Below are 13706 nucleotides of genomic sequence, written 5' to 3'. Positions count from 1 at the left end.
CTCCAGTAAACAAAGGAATGAAAAGAAAGAGAAATTGAAAACACAAAGTGAATCCTTGCAATGATTAGATGGATCTTCGCGATGAAATAATTGAGAGAACTTGGAACTCCGGGAAAAGAATAGATAAAGCATCTCGAACCGAGAATTTGACGAGCCTCCGGAATAGGGAATTGAGTTCACTCGATGAAACAAGAATAAGAATTACGTTGTGCTTATCCTTCACCAATTAAATTGATGACAATCAACGGATTTGGCATATTACTTATTCTCGTAGAAAAGATTAAGAGAGATATGGCGCCAACTTGAGAAGGTCTTCAATGAACCACCGATAGGATTTGGGGACAACGAATGAATAATTAGAATAGCAACGGAAGATAATTCTTGAACGAACCACCATAAGAATTGAAAACGATTGAAGAAAAGATAAAGAAACACCGAGAAGAATTAGAGAACGAATGGAGAAACTTGAGGGGATTTAGCTACATGAGCACGAAGAGATCACGAGCTGATTAGAGGATATTTGAACCACGCACCGGTAAGATTTGGAGAAAGAGAACTGAAAGCTGAGAATGAATAAATTTGAAAAGATGGCCTTTGGAGGAAAGAAATGGAGACAACTCATGAAATGCTCCGGATGGTTGAAAAGAATATCTCCCAATCGAATACAATTATGAGAGGATGACAACAGGCTAGAGTCACGAATCTTGAAGAGAATGGAACAAGATATGGAGGAAAAATTCTTCTTCGGTCTTCAAAAGTTGAGAATGACAAAGAGAAACACCACCATGAATTATAGAGGTACTCCGGAATAAAAATTGGAAAAGTTGAACCAACGATGAAAAGAATTTGAAAGATCTTGGAGGAAAACACATTTGACAGATGATGAATCATACTTACGCCAAACTTCGAAAAGAAATTTGAGGATAGCTCCGGGAAAATAAGAAGAGTCAGGTAAGATCCTGGGAAAAGACCTGTGGGTTAGGGCCCACTGAAAAGATACACCGTAGAATGATTTAAAAGAGAGAAAGCACCGGTTGAATTAAATGGCCAGTATGAGATAACAACCTCGAAAGAGCTTGAAAGGATTACGAAAGCAGAGTGGAAACACGAATCTTCTAGATATCTTATGCACTCCGGAACATAGAATAACGAGCGTGGAATGACTTAATATAAGGTGCACCGGCATGATAAGGCATTTGAAATAAGGAAAAGAATATGATTAACACCGAAAGCTTGAATTGAATCCAGCAGAGAAGAAAAGAATGAAGAATGACGAACTTGAAGCTCCATTAGAATCTTCATGAGAATAGCCGGATAAGAACATTGAAGGAAAAAGAATGGAGAGGCTTCTCATCAATAAGATGATACTGGATTACGAAATTTTAGTCCTTGAAGAAAAAAAAGGGTGGGTGGGCTGGAAAACAAAGACAATTTGGGATGGATGAAACGAACACCGTTGAGAAAGCTGAGATTGAATCTTGCAAATGTTGAAAATGAACGGATCCACTTGAAGAGAGACACACCGGTTGAAAAGGATTGCCATGACAATCTCGATGATCAAGAAGGATTAGTATTCACATGGGAACATGAGAACACCATTTGGGGAAGGTATGGAATCAACATTTGACTTCTAAGCAACTCGAATACCACAACTCAAAACAAAAAACAAAGGATTGGCTAGCAGAATAAGCCAGAACAAACATATGATAGAGATTTCGTCCGAAGTTTTCGTGGTGGGGCCTACACGGGCTCGATCGTATAGCACCATCATGTACAAGGCAGTGCACATGACATACGAAGCGTCCCCGAGTCGGCATAGCCAAGGACTCTTTAAGACACAATGAGACCACTGTAAAACCAACTGTGGATAGGCGGACCACTAGACGTCGAACCCCAATTTCGTATCATACATCCGTTAGAAAGATATCCTAAGAGCTACTTGAATTCCCACTTATAAACTCCTGAAACTTTCTGGTTATGCAATCAGGTGTTGGGGATACAGGGGAAGCATAATATCTCACCCCAACTAGCAAATCCTACATCCAGCTGTATCCATCCTTCAACACATAACCAAGACACCTTTAGAAATCATCTACCTCAACCTTCGAAAAGCATCCGTTATACGAGTTATGGCAATACTCCCGAACTCTCGCCCCAGTACTGGGTGGCGTTGAGGTTATCTCACCAACAACTGCATAAAAGAGATTTTCGATGTCGGTGAAACTAAACTCAGGTTTTCCAGAACTGCAACGATAAAATTGTGACGACAACACCTCGGAGCTCAACTCCCCGGGACACTGCCACAACCCCTAAATGACAGGAGGCACCAAGAACAATGTTCTCGTCACAAAACCATCGGAACGATTCCAAGATACCCACGTGATCCTAAATTTTTTTAGTGAAATTTGAGAAGAGAAGAGTCAAAACTCCACGTCAGGATGCCTCACCAGAGCGACGAAGGGACTGGGGAGTAAAAAGAATTCCTAACTCTCCGATATACATAATCGTAAATGACTCAAAACATTTTTCTAGACTCAACAACGCCAGCTATTCGATCAAGCAGGGGGCTCCTAAGGTCGGGGAAGGCTCTGATACCAACTTGTAACGCCCTCGATGCGGCTATATCTCCCACGTGTCAAAGCACGACTTAGAGGCATAACCGCATTGAAAGCAATGTCGCAAGTGAGGTAATCTTCACACAACCCATGTAATACATAAGGTAAAGAGATACATAGTTGGCTTAGAATCGCCACTTCACACAATTACATGAATAAAACATTACATCATCCAGATACAATCAAGGTCCGACTACGGAACCAAAATAAAAGAAGACTACCCCAAATGCTACACAGATCGCCGATCGACCCCAACTGGGCTCCACTACTAATCAACTGGAACGAAACAACACAAAGGACAAGATCTTCATCGAGCTCCTCCTTGAGCTTGGTTGCGTCATCTGCATGGTTCAACGGCACCTGCAAGCTGGTTTTGGAAGTATCTGTGAGTCACGGGGACTCAGCAATCTCACACCCCTGCGATCAAGACTATTTAAGCTTATGGGTAAGGTAAAGGTATGAGGTGGAGCTGCAGTAAGCGACTAGCATATATGGTGGCTAGCCTATTCGCAAAAGAGAGCGAGAAGAGAAGGCAAAAGCACGGTCGAACAACTATGATCAAGAAGTGATCCTAGGACAACCTACGTCAAACATAACTCCAACACCGTGTTCACTTCCCGGACTCCGCCGAGAAGAGACCATCACGGTTACACACGCAGTTGATGTATTTAAATTAATGTCAACTTCAGGTTTTCTACAACCGGACATTAACAAATTCCCATCTGCCCATAACCGTGGGCACGGCTTTCGAAAGTTCAAATCCCTGCAGGGGTGTCCCAACTTAGCCCATCACAAGCTCTCATGGTCAACGAAGGATATTCCTTCTAGCGGGAAGACCCGATCAGACTCGAAATCTCGGTTACAAGACATTTCGACAATGGTAAAACAAGACCAGCAACACTGCTCGAATGTGCCGACAAATCCCGATAGGAGCTGCACATATCTCGTTCTCAGGGCACACTCAGATGAGACTAGATACGAGTAAAACCAACCCTCAATTTTCCCCGAGGTGGCCCCGCAGGCAGCTCAGTTCGGACCAACACTCAGAGGAGCACTGGCCCGGGGGGGGGTTAAAATAAAGATGACCCTTGGGCAGGCCTACCCAAGGGAAAGAAAAGGCTAGGTGGCAAATGGTAAAACCAATGTTGGGCGTTGCTGGAGGAGTTTTATTCAAGGCGAACTGTCAAGGGGTTCCCATTATAACCCAACCGCGTAAGGAACGCAAAATCCGGGAACATAACACCGATATGACGGAAACTAGGGCGGCAAGAGTGGAACAAAACACCAGGCATAAGGCCGAGCCTTCCACCCTTTACCAAGTATATAGATGCATTAACTAAATAAGAGATATTATGATATCCCAACAAGTAAACATGTTCCAACAAGGAACAACATCTCCATGTTCCAACAAGGAACAAACTTCAATCTTCACCTGCCCGGTCGAACAACTATGATCAAGAAGTGATCCTAGGACAACATACGTCAAACAACTATGATCAAGAAGTGATCCTAGGACAACATACATCAAACATAACTCCAACACCGTGTTCACTTCCCGGACTCTGCCGAGAAGAGACCATGACGGTTACACACGCAGTTGATGTATTTTAATTAAGGCCAACATCTAGTTTTCTACAACCGGACATTAAAAAATTCCCATCTGCCCATAACCGCGAGCACGACTTTCGAAAGTTCAAATCCCTGCAAGGGTGTCCCAACTTAGCCCATCAGAAGCTCTCACGGTCAACGAAGGATATTCCTTCTAGCAGGAAGACCCGATCAGACTCGGAATCCCGGTTACAAGACATTTCGACAATGGTAAAACAAGACCAGCAACATCGCCCGAATGTGCCGACAAATCCCAATAGGAGCTGCACATATCTCGTTCTCAGGGCACACTCAGATGAGACTAGCTACGAGTAAAACCAACCCTCAAGTTTCCCCGAGGTGGCCCCATAGGCAGCTCAGTTCGGACTAACACTCAAAGGAGTACTGGCCCGGGGGGGTTAAAATAAAGATGACCCTTGGGCAGGCCTACCCAAGGGAAAGAAAAGGCTAGGTGGCGAATGGTAAAACCAATGTTGGGCATTGCTAGAGGAGTTTTGTTCAAGGCGAACTGTCAAGGGGTTCCCATTATAACCCAACCGCGTAAGGAACGCAAAATCCGGGAACATAACACCGATATGACGGAAACTAGGGCGGCAAGAGTGGAACAAAACACCAGGCATAAGGCCGAGCCTTCCACCCTTTACCAAGTATATAGATGCATTAATTAAATAAGAGATATTGTGATATCCAAACAAGTAAACATGTTCCAACAAGGAACAACGTCTCCATGTTCCAACAAGGAACAAACTTCAATCTTCACCTGCAACTAACAACGCTATAAGAGGGGCTGAGAAAAGTGGTAACATAGCCAAACAACGGTTTGCTAGGACAAGGTGGGTTAGAGGCTTGGTTCAACAATATGGGAGGCATTATAAGCAACTGGTAGGTATCGCAGCAAAGGCATAGCAAAAGAGCGAGCAACTAGCAAGCAAAGATAGAAGTGATTTCGAGGTTATGGTCATCTTGCCTGAGATCCCGCAAGGAAGAAGAACGAGTCCATGAAGAAGACAAATGGACGTAGTCGAACGGGTCCTCACAAACATGACGTTATCGGAACCAACACATGAACATGGTATGATATGCGGGATGCGGTATGCGATGCATATGCATGACTTGCAAAGGAATGATTGAAACTGGCCTCAACTTAGAAATCCAAAAGTGCCACTGGAAATAGGAGGTGATTTCGATTGAAATTGATATAAAGATCACCAGAAACGGATGCACGGTTTGGAAATGGCAAGCAAAACAAATATGGCACCGGTCTGCGATAATCAGCAAGTGACCAACTAAATGCAACAAGATAATTAGGCTACAACACTCAAACATGGCAACAAAATACATGTAAGGGATGCACTCAAGAAGCTTAACAAAAGATGGACACTGAGCTACGGCTAATTCATCCATTAACAGGTTCAAACAAGCATGACCAAAGTGCAAATGATAACAGGTTTCAGACTGAGTGAAATTAACACAAGTCTAGAATTTATCATCAGGAAGCATACTTTGGAGCATGAAAACTATATGCTACAGGAACTTAACATGGCAAAGCAAGGCATGGCATTAAGCTACTCAAAGCACTTAACAAAAGTCCCTTAGTGACTTTGAGCCAAAAGGGATCAGACAATACAATAGCAAGCATGTGAACATGGCAAAAACATAAACAGATCTCAGACTTAGAGAAAAACTGGAGCATGCAAATCAGTTAACGAGTACGCATGTTTACGAGCTCGATGCACTCACTACAGAGCATGGCATGACAAACTAAGCATACACACATCAATAAGACATGGCATAGAAGCTAGAAATGGCAAGAACAACATCATAGCATGCACAGATCAATAGCAACATCCTCGGCAAAATCGCTAAACAAGTTAACAATTTGCTAAGAATATTAAATAGCAAAAGTAGAGCTCGATTGACTCAAGCTAGGGTGCTCCATAAATGCAAACAAAGACATGGATGGATAGAGCACCACAATGTTAACAAAACATCCTTACCGATCACCCTCAAAAGAGGCACGGATCACTAGGAAACAACATGCACATATGGCATAACGACAAAAACAGGACAAGGACTTGGTGAAATTCTAAGTCCCTGAAAACAGCATTACCGATTACGCTACTTTGCAAGCTTGTACTAGTCACCACAAATATCAAAAAAATACATGGAAGCACCTCTGTAAAGATGGCATGACATATAGCAAAACACATGTAGAGCTCAGGATCATAGCATGCAGACATTAATCATGGCAAAAATGACAAATAGCTATTTGCTGAAATAGATCTGGCAAATTACTCACATAGCCCTCTTCCGACGACATTTCCTGCATCAAGATGAGCTTAAACGAAAATGATGCAATGGGATGAAATGATGTACTCGTCGAGACGAACATTTTTATATGCTACACGCACGAATAGGAGCTACGATGACAGAGTTATGATGCGATGAAAATGCTCAAAAAATACTGAAATCTGGGGGACTTAGTGGAATTTGGACCTCTCGGGAAAAGTCAACCCGGGACGAAGCGGTACGGGACGGAGGGATCCGGATCGGAGGGAGACGTTTGGATGGGGGATGGATGGATCTGATCCCACCCGGGTCCAGATTTGACCGGACCCGATCTCCGGCGAGGCGGTCGTCTCCAGCGAGGGTCCGGCTAGGCGCGGGGCGGCGCTGGGCGACGGAGGAGGTGTTGGACGGCGGCGAGGGGCGGCGCAGAGGGCGGTGGCGACCCGTGACGAGGCGGCGGAGGCGGTGGCCGGCTCGGGGCAGCGAAGAGCGGCGGAGGCGGCGGTTCGGGCAAGGTCGGCGGTGAGGGCGGAGCTCGCCGGTAGGGGCGGCGCTAGGTCGGGAGGAGCTCCTCTCCTCCCGGAATGGGGCGAAGGCGGCGCCGACAGGGAGTGGAGGAGGTGGCGCGGGGCGCGGCGCAGAGGGCTTCCGGGCGGCGGGGACGACACGGTCGGCTCCGGCGAACTTCTTGCCGGCAGCGGCCGGAGACGAAGCCAGCCGGGACTCCGGTGAAGCGCGGGGACGGGGCGAGGCACGGGCTCGTCCGGGCCCCGGTGGGCTTGGGCGGGCCCCGATCTGGGCCGGGAGGGCCGGCGTGGTGGAGGCACGATGGAGATGGCGGCGGGGTGACGTGGCGTGATACGGTTGGACGAGTGGGCGGAGGCGGACATGTCCGTCGGCGGGAAAATTGTCCCGCGGCGCGAGGAGCGGAATTTTAGGGTTTCATCCATGAATATTTCGGAGGGGATCACATATATATAGGTAGAGGGAGCTAGGAGAGTCCAAATGAGGTGCGGTTTGCGGCCACGCGATCGTGATCGAACGTCCAAGATGATGGAACAGGTTTAGATGGGTTTTGGGCCACTTTGGAGGGGTGTTGGGCTGCAACACACACGAGGCCTTTTCGGTCCCTCGGTTAACCATTGGAGTATCAAACGAAGTCCAAATGGCACGAAACTTGATAGGCGGTCTACCGGTATTAAACCAAGGCCGCATGACAAGTCTCGGTCCAATCCGAAAACGTTAACACCCGCACACGAAAAGAGCTAGAAAGGGACACCGGGTGATGTAGGAGCGCCGGATTGCAAAACGGACAACGGGGAAAATGCTCGGATGCATGAGACGAACATGTATGCAAATGAAATGCACATGATGACATGATATGCAATTCATGACATGCAAGCAAAGACAAGGCAACAACAGTGAATAACTGGAGGACACCTGGCACATCGGTCTCGGGGCGTTACATCCTAGAACAACCTACATCAAGCATTACTCCAACACCGTGTTCACTTCCCGGACTCCGCCGAGAAGAGACCATCACGGTTACACACGCGGTTGATGTATTTTAATTAAGATCAACTTCAGGTTTTCTACAACCGGACATTAACAAATTCCCATCTGCCCATAACCGCGTGCACGGCTTTCGAAAGTTCAATCCCTGCAGGGGTTTCCCAACTTAGCCCATCACAAGCTCTCACGGTCAACGAAGGATATTCCTTCTCCCAAGACAATCCGATCAGACTCGGCATCCAGGTTACAAGACATCCTCGACAATGGTAAAACAAGTCCAGCAACACCGCCCGAATGTGTCGACAAATCCCGATAGGAGCTGCACATATCTCGTTCTCAGGGCACACTCGTATAAGCAATCCGTACAACTAAAACCAGCCCTCGAGTTTCCTCGAGGTGGCTCTGCAAGGGGCTCTAGTTTGGACCAACACTTAGAGGAGCACTGGCCCGGGGGGTTTAAAATAATGATGACCCTTGAGTCTGCAGAACCCAAGGGAAAGAAAAGGCTAGGTGGCGAATGGTAAAACCAATGTTGGGCATTGCTGGAGGAGTTTTATTCAAGGCGAACTGTCAAGGGGTTCCCATTATAACCCAACCGCGTAAGGAACGCAAAATCCAGGAACATAACACCGATATGACGGAAACTAGGGCGGCAAGAGTGGAACAAAACACCAGGCATAAGGCCGAGCCTTCCACCCTTTACCAAGTATATAGATGCATTAATTAAATAAGAGATATTGTGATAACCCAACAAAAGTATCCATGTTCCAACAAGGAACAAACTCCAATCTTCACCTGCAACTAACAACGCTATAAGAGGGGCTGAGCAAAGCGGTAACATACACTACAAGAAATGTGTCAACTTTTGACCACCACTATTGGTCACTGAAAGGTCATGGTTTTTCATTTGCGACCTTTTTGTGACCAAAAAACAGAAGGTCAAAAGCTGGCGGTCATAAACTGACTATAGCGACCTTTCTTCTGGAATGGTCGAAGACGTTTATGACCAAAATACGTCTAATGTGGCATTTTGGTCACTAGCAACCTCCCCAGGCCATGTAGGCATCCAGCGTGGCAATCTGACGTGGCACAAGATTCAGCCCGGTCCAATTCGATTTTCTACATGGGCCTAGCCCAACAATTCGGCCTATTTGTGTTTTTTCTGTCTATCAATTTTTGGTTGGGTTCATGGGCCAAGCCCAATATTGTAGCCTTTTTATTGTTGGGTTGTGGCCTTTTTGTCTAAACAAATTTAGTTTTTTTCCAAAAGAAGGTCCAGTAGTCAGATGGGTCCCAGTTGTCAGGTTCTAGTAATAGGTTCCCATTTGTCATGTTGTGGTAAGTGGGTCCCATCAATTGAGACTCATATTCTTCATATTTCAAGCATTATTTAGATTTTCGGAGACAAAAACACACATGATACTTAAATAAGAGCAACCAGATCACATAATACAAGCTCTATCCATTCCAATACAGAAGACCATACTGCTTTAGAAGCTCTACTATTGTAATATAGTACTGCTTTACAAGCTCCTTCCATGTGATCACAAACTACCTGCTCCTGTCGTGAACATACTGGACTCGCTGGATGAACATAGTTGCCAACAAAGAAAAGTAAGAAAAACAGGATGAGTTCTTAGATTCAGACTCCTAACAAGCTCTACTAGATGAACAACATGCCGGACTCGCTCGACGACCATAGTCAGGGCTGGGAACAAACAAAACAACAACATGGCTTCCACTATCATCCTGTTACATGAATCAGAGAAGAATTAGAATAACTGGGGAAAATATATGTCGTAGCTAACAAAGTAAGAAACAATAGTTAACAAGTCTGGGTCGTAGAAGCTAGAAGTGTCCCTTCAGAGAGACAAGAACTTAGAATTGATGCATGGATCTTATTCTAAACAGCATAAACACCATGGCAATAACAAATTAACAGTAACAAGATCAGTGTTAGCAGAATTAAGTACAAGGCAATCACGGGTACCAATCCAGTGCAAGTTAATAGAGAAAATATGTCAAAGTTACTCAGATTTACTAATGTGTTTTTCATACTACCAAATTGAAGGTAAAAGATGTGTACTGATTCAACACTGCAAGATGATTTCTGAAAGCTTTACCAAAACATTGTTTAGTCGCTTGGTGCTAAAGCGATACATGTTGAACACTAACTGCCAGCGATAGTAACAACCAGCAGGTACTAACCAGCAGGTACTGCACCTGCAACCGCCATCACTAGCTTGGAAGCAATAAGCACAACATAGGTAGGATAGGAATCATCCTGGTTGTGTGTTCACGAATCACCTACATGTACCAGACCCCACCTACCTATCCAAATTGGTAAACAATTCAGATCTTCTCAATGATCTTGCAGGCTAAAGTTAGAGAATATGCCCAGAATGACAATGCCAAACCATTTACATGTACCAGACTCCATCCACTGGTCCAAATTGCTAGCTAATTAGTTCATATATACTTGTAGAATATCAACAAACATGACCAACATGGCCAACTCAAATCAGAGCGTTTGGTCGGTCCCAGGCATGGATTTGGCACGCAGATAAGCAGTAAATCTGGAATCTATGCTAGGTAAGGACAGATTGAGATCGGAGAACATTGCCATCCGGAGATCCCAGCTCACAGAGGTGCTCTCCTCAAGGTTGGGTCGTGCGCGGATCATAGCTACATTGATGTTGCATCCAGCAATTTGCAGGCGGCCTGTCGTGAACATGAACATATTATGTCAGGGAAAGCGGATACTTCGTCTAAATAAATACATCTTATTGCAGGAACATTTTGTTGATTCCGTGGCGGAAACGTATAACACAGATGATGATACACTAATACACTGTGCATACTTGAAAAGGCCAGAAGAGTTAAAATTATTAAAGAGCAGTCACAGCAACACAACATACTTGAAAATGCCAGATTTAGCATACCTCTATTCCTACGTACTACTACACATAGGTTAACAACTAGGAGAGCAACAGAGCATGCCAAGACTACAATTGGCCGACTAATTGCTTTAGGTCATAGTGCCAAGAACAATGCTACATGTACAAGTACAACAAAATAAGAATCTCAGGCCTCTATAATTCTCTAGTTACTTAGGCAACAAACATCATTGCAAATTTTGATGAAATACATAGGTCCAGCTGATGATTACACAGCAGCAACTATTGCAGACATTGGATGGAGAAATGCTCATCTTTTTATTCATTGTAAAAGAAATTTTGAGTTCAAGCAGTAGTACTAGTTACTGACTACACATGTAGGTGCATATGCAGGTTCATACTACAGACTACAGTACAATACCAACTTGACACCCGAGTAGTCCAACTTGATAGGTGGGAGTAACATTTACAGTATCAAGCTTGGACTTGCATCCCACATGTCAATTCTTCTACTACCTAGAAGCTAGAGCATGCATATGCAGTGGTATAACATAACATAAAGAGCAACGACTTGATAAGTCTGCCCCAATAGTCTAAGTCGTGGAAAACCAAATATTTCAACTGATCGAGAAAGACCTTGCAGAAATGGCCTCGTCCACGCCTTTTCTTGGCCCCAAACTGAGGCCTTCCATCATCCACTCGAATTTGCCATTGTTGCTCAATGTACAAAAGGTGCCTGCCAGGAGGACGAAATCAAATGAATAAGAACTCCACATAAACAAAGAGGCTATACAATGATTCTGCAAAGTATATTCACATAAGTTTACTTATGAAGCCAGAGCTAACAATCTAAAAATTCAGAATCATAGTGCCCCATTCGATAAATTATTGTATACACATGAATATTGTGGAGCTTCTAAGATAGGACACATGTGAAATGTATAGTACAATACTGTATACTTGCTGTGTGCATATGTATAATTAACCTTCAGTGTATCGCATCTCGAATACAATTAGACTACTAGTACCTAGAAATCATATGCAACTCTGTTTTTGCTCTAGACCAGCCACAAGATCATAAAAGAAATCATAAGTATCTGATGCATTTGATATAATAAAGCAGCTTCCTGAACAAACAGAAGTTCTGCATCTTCACTCTGTAGCAACATTTCATGACAAATGGTGATATTTACTCTGTATAAACATGTGATCATCTAAATTAACATGCTCCAAACTGAACCAGGCACTAAATTTACATTCTGACAACATTGTAGTGAATTTCCTTATAATTTTTGTACTACTATTAGGAGGTAGAAGATGATAATTGGTTTGGACGAGCAGTGCGTCTATCCCGGCAAGCCAATGATTAGCATTTAACACTTTTGAGCAAAGAGGCAAAACGAAGACTGGTGGGAAGGGCTTTGAACTACAATCCAGCACCTGATTCCTCAGCCTCAGATGCAGCCGCCCACCTGCGGTGCTTTCTCACGCAATCGTTACCAAGGTGCAGCGGCGGAGATCCTGGTGGGCGCTAGTGGTCTCGTCCCTGATGGAACATTGCAGCGACACATTAGTCAGATCAGGACCAAGCAATTCACAAATCGGGAGGGGGTGGGATCAGGGCACGCGCGTGCGCGATACCTTGGGGGTACTGCTGCTGCTGGTGCTGGGGCGGCGGCCTTCTTGCTGGCCCTGCATGGCTTGTCGGGGTCCTCATCGTCTCCTCACGCACGGGCGCGCCGACCGTCGTGGTTCCAGCGACCTCAAACGAAGACGAGGGCGTCAGCGTCCTTGGAGCGGAAGCAGAGGAGACCGATGGAGCGGAGACCAGTGCAGGGTCGGAGACGAGGACGAACGCGTTGCTGGAGTTGCAGACGGTGAAGACGGGTGTGCTGGTGAGTGCGTGCGCGACCTCGTTGGGCCCGAGCGTGAGGGACTGAGCGGCACTACAGGGCCCCGGCGAGCGCGGGACGGCGCAGCGAGAGGTGAGGTTGGAGATTAATGCTGGAGGAAGGAGGAACGAGAGTAGTTAGCAGCGGCTGCATCGCCGCAGAAGCTGCAGAGGAGAACGGTGCGCGGTGGTGGGACGCGGGAGCTTCGAGAGGTGGGAGGGAGAGGGGAGGGGAGCTCAATCTAAGGGAGGGAGACGGCGGTGGCAGGGATCGAGGGGAGCGCCGTCGATGGCGGCGGCGAGGAGATGGGAGGAGGAGGGGTGCGATGGGAGGAGGGGATTGATGGGATCTGGGTAGGGTTTGGGTAGGTGGATGCGGCGCACGCACGCGCCTGCGAGCAAGCCAGCCACGGCGGCGCCCCTCTCTCCACTGCGGCGGTGCCTCTTTCTCAGTCTGGGGAAAGGGGAGAGGCGGCGAGAGTTGATCAGGGGAGAGGGGAGAGGCGGCGGGAGTGGATCGGGGGAGAGGGGAGAGGTGGCGGCGGGAGTGGATCGAGGGAGAGGGGAGAGGATCTGAGTTAGGGTTTGGGTAGTTGGGTTGTGGTTGGGTGAAGGGTGAGGGCTGCCGTTGGATGCGGAAGCATCCGACGGTGGTTGATGCGTGATCCGCGTGATATGCCCATGGACCAATCAGAACGCAGCAAACCATTTGATGACCTTATGACCATATAAATTGGTCGTGATCAATTCAAGATAAAAATTTCATTCCATCTTTCAGTGCTCAAAATGATTTTTTTGTGAAAGTCCTATCAAATATGTGTTCAAATGATATCATATTTTGCACAAGTTTACATCGTGGATTTGCATACAATATTGACAAAGGGAGTTTTCATT

Source organism: Triticum dicoccoides, chromosome 7A, assembly GCF_002162155.2.
Source record: "Triticum dicoccoides isolate Atlit2015 ecotype Zavitan chromosome 7A, WEW_v2.0, whole genome shotgun sequence".
Taxonomy (NCBI): Eukaryota; Viridiplantae; Streptophyta; class Magnoliopsida; order Poales; family Poaceae; genus Triticum; species Triticum dicoccoides.
Note: the sequence above shows the minus strand (reverse complement) of the source record.